The sequence below is a fragment of the Oncorhynchus tshawytscha genome, unplaced genomic scaffold (genome assembly GCF_018296145.1).
Source record: "Oncorhynchus tshawytscha isolate Ot180627B unplaced genomic scaffold, Otsh_v2.0 Un_contig_4692_pilon_pilon, whole genome shotgun sequence".
Classification (NCBI taxonomy): Eukaryota; Metazoa; Chordata; class Actinopteri; order Salmoniformes; family Salmonidae; genus Oncorhynchus; species Oncorhynchus tshawytscha.
The window spans coordinates 32051-42500 of NW_024608476.1; positions in this window are offsets into that span (position 1 = coordinate 32051).

The window sequence follows — 10450 nt, forward strand, 5'->3', positions numbered from 1 at the left end:
TCACCGTCACACTCCTGGGTTATAGGACTGTCCCTCCCGGCAGACTGCATGGCTGTGAAGGGGCTACTGTATTTTACAGGTTTCTCAGTAGGTTTTACTGTATTTTATAGGTTTCTCTATATGTTTTACTGTATTTTACAGGTTTCTCAGTAGGTTTTACTGTATTTTATAGGTTTCTCTATATGTTTTACTGTATTTTACAGGTTTCTCAGTAGGTTTTACTGTATTTTATAGGTTTCTCTATATGTTTTACTGTATTTTATGGGTTTCCCAATATGTTTTACTGTATTTTACAGGTTTCTCAGTAGGTTTTACTGTATTTTACAGGTTTCCCAATAGGTTTTACTGTATTTTATAGGTTTCTCAGTAGGTTTTACTGTATTTTACAGGTTTCCCAATATCTTAGCCATTTCTTATGTAGCTATCATTGTGGTGGGAAGAATTAAACCAATTCTTTACAGAAATTGTTATTGAAATAATCATTGTTGAACAGATTTAACTACATCAGAGAAAATGCACATGTACAGTAAAATGTAGTTCTAGTAAAATATAGTATAGATATATAGTATAGATCCAGTATTTAACCGATCTAGTTCTAGAAATGTATAGTATAGATCCAGTATTTACCCGATCTAGTTCTAGAAATGCATAGTATAGATCCAGTATTTACCCAATCTAGTTCTAGAAATGTATAGTATAGATCCAGTATTTAACCAATCTAGTTCTAGAAATGTATAGTTCAGTATTTACCCGATCTAGTTCTAGAAATGCATAGTATAGATCCAGTATTTACCCGATCTAGTTCTAGAAATGTATAGTATAGATCCAGTATTTACCCGATCTAGTTCTAGAAATGTAGAAATAGTATAGATCCAGTATTTAACCGATCTAGTTCTGTTAGTATTTTTCAACTTTATAAATACTACATTTAATAATTGTTAGAAAGTGTAGGAGTGTCCAAGAGGCCTATCCAATGAACATCTCTATCTGTAACTATCAATCTGAAACAATGTACAGACCAAGACATGAAGAGTAAATATTTCTGTCCTGGTTGAAGGAAACAGCCAGGAAGGAGTCTCACTTGATAACGTTCTCTGTTTTCCACGTTGACAAACGCACCGTCTGAAAAGACTGAAAGAGGTACTGGGATTAACCGACTAGAACGATCCTCTGTAAATCCACTGTTAGGCCTTGTCTCTTCTTCTCTGTCTGGGAGGGGGGACCCATATCCCCACAACAATGTCATGAATCCCTACTGTCATCTTCAGATGGAATATATTTTGACAAGTGGTATAGAAAAAAAGAAAAAGAGAGATGTTTTATATCTTTGTTCCCACATGATGGAGCTCATAGTAGATCATTCTTTATCCATGGCTTTTGGCATAACACCCTGGGAGTTTTAACACAGGAGAACAGAGGAGGGCTTCGTGTGGAGAAATCATAGCATGTTAGGGAGTGGTAAAGGTTGGGGAGGAATGGGTTAAGTTGAGACAATTTTTATTTTATTTTTAATTTTACATTCGGCATCACTACGTCAAGGGAAATACACAATTCTTTCTGACAAATATATCTACGCGTATTTCAGGATGTTGCGTATCTTTGGAAATAATCAGAATTCATGTAAACATAAGAGTTTTGGTGTTGGGCTTCCCGAGTGGCGCAGCGGTCTAAGGCACTGCATCTCAGTGCTAGTAGGTGTCACTACAGTCCCTCAAATCAGGCTGTATCACATCAAGGCCGTGATTGGGAGCCCCATAGTGCGGTGCACAATTGGCCAGGGTAGAGTTGGGCCAGGGTAGGCTGTCATTGAAGATATTAATTTGTTCTTAAGTGACTTGCCTAGTTAAATAAAGGTTTTTTAAAAATGAAGTCTTGAAAACATACTGTAGGTTGTCAAAAAAGGTCTGAGGTAAGTTGAGCAACGGGACAGGGTAAATTGAGAGGCCTTGGGATAAGTGGGTGATAGTGTTGGTAGGTCAAAGTTTAATTCACGGAATGGGGGTGTGGAATATTCTATATCATAAATGTATGCATACATTCAGAGGCCAGTTTATTAGGTACACCCACCATCTTGTACTGGGTCAGACACTCCTTTGCCTCCAGAACAGCCTGAATTCTTTGGGGCGTGGACATGTTGCTCAATTGGTATCAAGAAGCCTAACGTGTGCCAGGAAAACATTCCAAAAACAATTACGCCACCGTCACCAGCCTGTCTTGTTGACACCAGGTAAGATGAGCCCATGGACTCCAGGAAGAACACACACTTAAAGGGATAATCCACTCAAAAAACTATATTTATGGATTTTCTTTCCACCGTGGATACAGTTGTGTGCAGGCCAGTGGCACAACATCATAATATATATATTTTGTTGTTGTTGATTTTATTTATATTTGTTTCAAACAAAACAAAACATACACATACAAAAGACAAAATACTGACACACAGAAACATCAGCAATATCACTCCTACCCAGACCCACCTGTTGTCACTCCTACCCAGACCCGCCTGTTGTCACCCCTACCCAGACCCGCCTGTTGTCACTCCTACCCAGACCCGCCTGTTGTCACCCCTACCCAGACCCGCCTGTTTCACCCGCCTGTTGTCTCTCCTACCCAGACCCGCCTGTTGTCACCCCTCCTCCCCCAGACCCGCCTGTTGTCACTCCTACCCAGACCCGCCTGTTGTATCTCCTACCCAGACCCGCCTGTTGTCACTCCTACCCAGACCCACCTGTTGTCACTCCTACCCAGACCCGCCTGTCACTCCTACCCAGACCCGCCTGTTGTCAGACTCCTCACTCCTACCCAGACCCGCCTGTTGTCACTCCTGTCACCACTACCCAGATGCTCAATTGGTATCCCAGACCCACCTGTTGTCACTCCACCCAGACCCGCCTGTTGTCACTCCTACCCAGACCCAGCCTGTTGTCTCCTACCCAGACCACCTGCCTGTTGTCACTCCTACCCAGACCCGCCTGTTGTCACTCCTACCCAGACCCGCCTGTTGTCCTCCTACCCAGACCCACCTACCCAGACCCACCTGTTGTCACTCCTACCCAGACCCACCGCCTGTTGTCACTCCTACCCAGACCACCTGTTGTCACTCCTACCCAGACCCGCCTGTTGTCACTCCTACCCAGACCCACCTGTTGTCACTCCTACCCAGACCCACCTGTTGTCACTCCTACCCAGACCCGCCTGTTGTCACTCCTACCCAGACCCACCTGTTGTCACTCCTACCCAGACCCACCTGTTGTCTACCCAGACCCTCCTGTTGTCACTCCCAGACCCGCCTGTTGTCACTCCTACCCAGACCCACCTGTTGTCTCTCCTACCCAGACCCACCTGTTGTCTCTCCTACCCAGACCCACCTGTTGTCACTCCTACCCAGACCACCTGTTGTCACTCCTACCCAGACCCACCTGTTGTCACTCCTACCCAGACCCACCTGTTGTCACTCCTACCCAGACCCGCCTGTTGTCACTCCTACCCAGACCCGCCTGTTGTCACTCCTACCCAGACCCGCCTGTTGTCACTCCTACCCAGACCCACCTGTTGTCACTCCTACCCAGACCTGTTGTCACTCCTACCCAGACCCCTGTTGTCCTCCTACCCAGACCCGCCTGTTGTCACTCCTACCCAGACCCGCCTGTTGTCACTCCTACCCAGACCCGCCTGTTGTCACTCCTACCCAGACCCGCCTGTTGTCTCTCCTCCTACCCAGACCCGCCTGTTGTCACTCCTACCCAGACCCGCCTGTTGTCACTCCTACCCAGACCCACCTGTTGTCACTCCTACCCAGACCCACCTGTTGTCACTCCTACCCAGACCCGCCTGTTGTCCTACCCAGGTAACCCAGATGAGCCTCCTACCCAGACCCGCCTGTTGTCACTCCTACCCAGACCCGCCTGTTGTCACTCCTACCCAGACCCGCCTGTTGTCTCTCCTACCCAGACCCGCCTGTTGTCACTCCTACCCAGACCCGTGTCCTACCCAGACCCGCCTGTTGTCACTCCTACCCAGACCCGCCTGTTGTCACTCCTACCCAGACCCGCCTGTTGTCACTCCTACCCAGACCCGCCTGTTGTCACTCCTACCCAGACCCGCCTGTTGTCACTCCTACCCAGACCCGCCTGTTGTCACTCCTACCCAGACCCGCCTGTTGTCACTCCTACCCAGACCCACCTGTTGTCTACCCAGACCCGCCTGTTGTCACTCCTACCCAGACCCACCTGTTGTCACTCCTACCCAGACCCGCCTGTTGTCACTCCTACCCAGACCCGCCTGTTGTCACTCCTACCCAGACCCGCCTGTTGTCACTCCTACCCAGACCCGCCTGTTGTCACTCCTACCCAGACCCGCCTGTTGTCACTCCTACCCAGACCCGCCTGTTGTCACTCCTACCCAGACCCGCCTGTTGTCACTCCTACCCAGACCCAGACCCAGCCTGTTGTCAGACCCGCCTGTTGTCCTCCTACCCAGACCCGCCTGTTGTCACTCCTACCCAGACCCGCCTGTTGTCACTCCTACCCAGACCCACCTGTTGTCACTCCTCAGACCCACCTGTTGTCACCCTACCCAGACCCACCTGTTGTCTCTCCTACCCAGACCCGCCTGTTGTCACTCCTACCCAGACCCGCCTGTTGTCACTCCTACCCAGACCCGCCTGTTGTCACTCCTACCCAGACCCGCCTGTTGTCACTCCTACCCAGACCCGCCTGTTGTCTCCTACCCAGACCCGCCTGTTGTCACTCCTACCCAGACCCGCCTGTTGTCCTCCTACCCAGACCCGCCTGTTGTCACTCCTACCCAGACCCGCCTGTTGTCACTCCTACCCAGACCCGCCTGTTGTCACTCCTACCCAGACCCGCCCACTCCCCCAGACCCGCCTGTTGTCACTCCTACCCAGACCCGCCTGTTGTCACTCCTACCCAGACCCGCCTGTTGTCACTCCTACCCAGACCCGCCTGTTGTCACTCCTACCCAGACCCGCCTGTTGTCACTCCTACCCAGACCCGCCTGTTGTCACTCCTACCCAGACCCGCCTGTTGTCACTCCTACCCAGACCCACCTGTTGTCCTCCTACCCAGACCCGCCTGTTGTCACTCCTACCCAGACCCGCCTGTTGTCTCTCCTACCCAGACCTGTTGTCCTGTTGTCCTGTTGTCTCCTACCCAGACCTGTTGTCACTCCTGTTGTCACTCCTACCCAGACCCGCCTGTTGTCACTCCTACCCAGACCCGCCTGTTGTCACTCCTACCCAGACCCGCCTGTTGTCACTCCTACCCAGACCCACCTGTTGTCCCAGACCCACCTGTTGTCCTACCCAGACCCACCTGTTGTCACTCCTACCCAGACCCGCCTGTTGTCACTCCTACCCAGACCCGCCTGTTGTCACTCCTACCCAGACCCACCTGTTGTCACTCCTGTCCAGACCCACCTGTTGTGTCTCCTACCCAGACCCGCCTGTTGTCACTCCTACCCAGACCCACCTGTTGTCACTCCTACCCAGACCCGCCTGTTGTCACTCCTACCCAGACCCGCCTGTTGTCACTCCTACCCAGACCCGCCTGTTGTCACTCCTACCCAGACCCGCCTGTTGTCACTCCTACCCAGACCCGCCTGTTGTCACTCCTACCCAGACCCGCCTGTTGTCACTCCTACCCAGACCCGCCTGTTGTCACTCCTACCCAGACCCGCCTGTTGTCACTCCCCCAGACCCACCTGTTGTCACTCCTACCCAGACCCGCCTGTTGTCACTCCTACCCAGACCCACCTGTTGTCACTCCTACCCAGACCCACCTGTTGTCCTCCTACCCAGACCCGCCTGTTGTCACTCCTACCCAGACCCGCCTGTTGTCACTCCTACCCAGACCCGCCTGTTGTCACTCCTACCCAGACCCGCCTGTTGTCACTCCTACCCAGACCCGCCTGTTGTCACTCCTACCCAGACCCGCCTGTTGTCACTCCTACCCAGACCCGCCTGTTGTCACTCCTACCCAGACCCACCTGTTGTCACTCCTACCCAGACCCACCTGTTGTCACTCCTACCCAGACCCGCCTGTTGTCACTCCTACCCAGACCCACCTGTTGTCACTCCTACCCAGACCCGCCTGTTGTCACTCCTACCCAGACCCGCCTGTTGTCACTCCTACCCAGACCCGCCTGTTGTCACTCCTACCCAGACCCGCCTGTTGTCACTCCTACCCAGACCCGCCTGTTGTCTCTCCTACCCAGACCCGCCTGTTGTCACTCCTACCCAGACCCGCCTGTTGTCACTCCTACCCAGACCCACCTGTTGTCTCTCCTACCCAGACCCACCTGTTGTCTCCTCCTCTCTCCTACCCAGACCCGCCTGTTGTCACTCCTACCCAGACCCGCCTGTTGTCACTCCTACCCAGACCCGCCTGTTGTCACTCCTACCCAGACCCGCCTGTTGTCACTCCTACCCAGACCCACCTGTTGTCACTCCTACCCAGACCCTGCCTGTTGTCACTCCTACCCAGACCCGCCTGTTGTCACTCCTACCCAGACCCACCTGTTGACTCCCCAGACCCGCCTGTTGTCACTCCTACCCAGACCCGCCTGTTGTCACTCCTACCCAGACCCGCCTGTTGTCACTCCTACCCAGACCCACCTGTTGTCTCCTACCCAGACCCACCTGTTGTCACTCCTACCCAGACCCGCCTGTTGTCATTCCTACCCAGACCCGCCTGTTGTCACTCCTACCCAGACCCACCTGTTGTCTCTCCTACCCAGACCCACCTGTTGTCACTCCTACCCAGACCCGCCTGTTGTCACTCCTACCCAGACCCACCTGTTGTCACTCCTACCCAGACTCCCCCCTGTTGTCACTCCTACCCAGACCCAGACCCACCTGTTGTCACTCCTACCCAGACCCGCCTGTTGTCACTCCTACCCAGACCCGCCTGTTGTCACTCCTACCCAGACCCGCCTGTTGTCACTCCTACCCAGACCCGCCTGTTGTCACTCCTACCCAGACCCGCCTGTTGTCACTCCTACCCAGACCCACCTGTTGTCACTCCTACCCAGACCCACCTGTTGTCACTCCTACCCAGACCCGCCTGTTGTCACTCCTACCCAGACCCGCCTGTTGTCACTCCTACCCAGACCCGCCTGTTGTCACTCCTACCCACCCAGACCCGCCTGTTGTCACTCCTACCCAGACCCGCCTGTTGTCACTCCTACCCAGACCCACCTGTTTGTCACTCCTACCCAGACCCACCTGTTGTCACTCCTACCCAGACCCGCCTGTTGTCATTCCTACCCAGACCCGCCTGTTGTCTCTCCTACCCAGACCCACCTGTTGTCTCTCCTACCCAGACCCTACCCAGCCTGTTGTCTCTCCTACCCAGACCCGCCTGTTGTCACTCCTACCCAGACCCACCTGTTGTCTCCCTACCCAGACCCACCTGTTGTCTCTCCTACCCAGACCCGCCTGTTGTCACTCCTACCCAGACCCGCCTGTTGTCACTCCTACCCAGACCCGCCTGTTGTCACTCCTACCCAGACCCGCCTGTTGTCCTCCTACCCAGACCCGCCTGTTGTCACTCCTACCCAGACCCGCCTGTTGTCACTCCTACCCAGACCCGCCTGTTGTCACCCCTACCCAGACCCGCCTGTTGTCACTCCTACCCAGACCCTGTTGCCTGTTGTCACTCCTACCCAGACCCGCCTGTTGTCACTCCTACCCAGACCCGCCTGTTGTCACTCCTACCCAGACCCGCCTGTTGACCCAGCCTGTTGTCACTCCTACCCAGACCCACCTGTTGTCACTCCTACCCAGACCCGCCTGTTGTCACTCCTACCCAGACCCGCCTGTTGTCACTCCTACCCAGACCCGCCTGTTGTCACCCCTACCCAGACCCGCCTGTTGTCACTCCTACCCAGACCCGCCTGTTGTCACTCCTACCCAGACCCGCCTGTTGTCACTCCTACCCAGACCCACCTGTTGTCACTCCTACCCAGACCCACCTGTTGTCTCTCCTACCCAGACCCACCTGTTGTCACTCCTACCCAGACCCACCTGTTGTCTACCCAGACCAGCCTGTTGTCCTACCCAGACCCACCTGTTGTCTCTCCTGTCCAGACACACCTGTTGTGTCTCCTACCCAGACCCACCTGTTGACTCCTACCCAGACCCACCTGTTGTCACTCCTACCCAGACCCGCCTGTTGTCACTCCTACCCAGACCCGCCTGTTGTCACTCCTACCCAGACCCACCTGTTGTCACTCCTACCCAGACCCACCTACCCAGACCCACCTGTTGTCTCCTACCCAGACCCACCTGTTGTCTCTCCTACCCAGACCCACCTGTTGTCTCTCCTACCCAGACCCGCCTGTTGTCCTACCCAGACCCACCTGTTGTCACTCCTACCCAGACCCACCTGTTGTCACTCCTACCCAGACCCGCCTGTTGTCACTCCTACCCAGACCCACCTGTTGTCACTCCTACCCAGACCCACCTGTTGTCACTCCTACCCAGACCCACCTGTTGTCACTCCTACCCAGACCCACCTGTTGTCACTCCTACCCAGACCCACCTGTTGTCACTCCTACCCAGACCCACCTGTTGTCTCTCCTACCCAGACCCACCTGTTGTCACTCCTACCCAGACCCGCCTGTTGTCTCTCCTACCCAGACCCACCTGTTGTCTCTCCTACCCAGACCCACCTGTTGTCTCTCCTCCAGACACACCTGTTGTGTCTCCTACCCAGACCCACCTGTTGTCTCTCCTGTCCAGACACACCTGTTGTCTCTCCTGTCCAGACCCACCTGTTGTCTCTCCTGACCAGACCCACCTGTTGTCTCTCCTACCCAGACCCACCTGTTGTCTCTCCTGTCCAGACCCGCCTGTTGTCTCTCCTACCCAGACCCACCTGTTGTCTCTCCTGTCCAGACACACCTGTTGTGTCTCCTACCCAGACCCACCTGTTGTCTCTCCTGTCCAGACACACCTGTTGTCTCTCCTGTCCAGACCCACCTGTTGTCTCTCCTGACCAGACCCATCTGTTGTCTCTCCTACCCAGACCCACCTGTTGTCTCTCCTGTCCAGACCCACCTGTTGTCTCTCCTGACCAGACACACCTGTGGAACGCTTCGACACCTTGAAACTCAATATCAGGAAGGTGTTTATAATGTTATGTCCACTAAGTGTATATTAAGTGATCGATTCAATCAAGACTTGCAATTCGCACTAGCCGACCTCCGCGTAGCTAGCTGAGTGTTTTAACGGTGTCGGAGGTCGAACGTGTTAGAGCTGTTCAAATCCAGAAACAGCTCCTGGCATGACAGCGGACGTTGCCATTGGCTGTGCATATGAATGGGAATACAAGCCCAGTCTCACGTCAAGTTCAGTTTTTTTTTTAGAAATGACAAATTTTGATTAAAAACTGGAGCAGACATGTTATTGGACATCATGTTTACATATGTAACGTTTCTAAATGAGGCCCCTGAAACCCAGCCTGGTGATACAGTATCCCCCTGAAACCCAGCCTGGTGATACAGTATCCCCCTGAAACCCAGCCTGGTGATACAGTACCCCCCTGAAACCCAGCCTGGTGATACAGTATCCCCCCTGAAACCCAGCCTGGTGATACAGTATCCCCCCTGAAACCCAGCCTGGTGATACAGTATCCCCCTGAAACCCAGCCTGGTGATACAGTATCCCCCTGAAACCCAGCCTGGTGATACAGTATCCCCCCCCTGAAACCCAGCCTGGTGATACAGTATCCTCCCCTCCTGGAACCCAGCCTGGTGATACAGTATCCCCCTGAAACCCAGCCTGGTGATACAGTATCCCCCCTGGTGATACAGTATCCCCCTGGTGATACAGTATCCCCCTGAAACCCAGCCTGGTGATACAGTATCCCCCCCCTCCCCTGAAACCCAGCCTGGTGATACAGTATCCCCCCTGAAACCCAGCCTGGTGATACAGTATCCCCCTGAAACCCAGCCTGGTGATACAGTATCCCCCTGAAAAACAGCCTGGTGATACAGTATCCCCCTGAAAACCAGCCTGGTGATACAGTATCCCCTGAAACCCAGCCTGGTGATACAGTATCCCCCCAGACCCTGAAACCCAGCCTGGTGATACAGTATCCCCCTCCTGAAACCCAGCCTGGTGATACAGTATCCCCCTGAAACCCAGCCTGGTGATACAGTATCCCCCAGGTGATACAGTATCCCCCTGGTGATACAGTATCCCCCCTGAAATCCAGCCTGGTGATACAGTATCCCCCTCCTGAAACCCAGCCTGGTGATACAGTATCCCCCCTGAAACCCAGCATGGTTATACAATATCCCCCTGAAACCCAGCCTGGTGATACAGTATCCCCCTCCTGAAACCCAGCCTGGTGATACAGTATCCCCCTGAAACTCAGCCTGGTGATACAGTATCCCCCCAGGTGATACAGTATCCCCCCCTGGT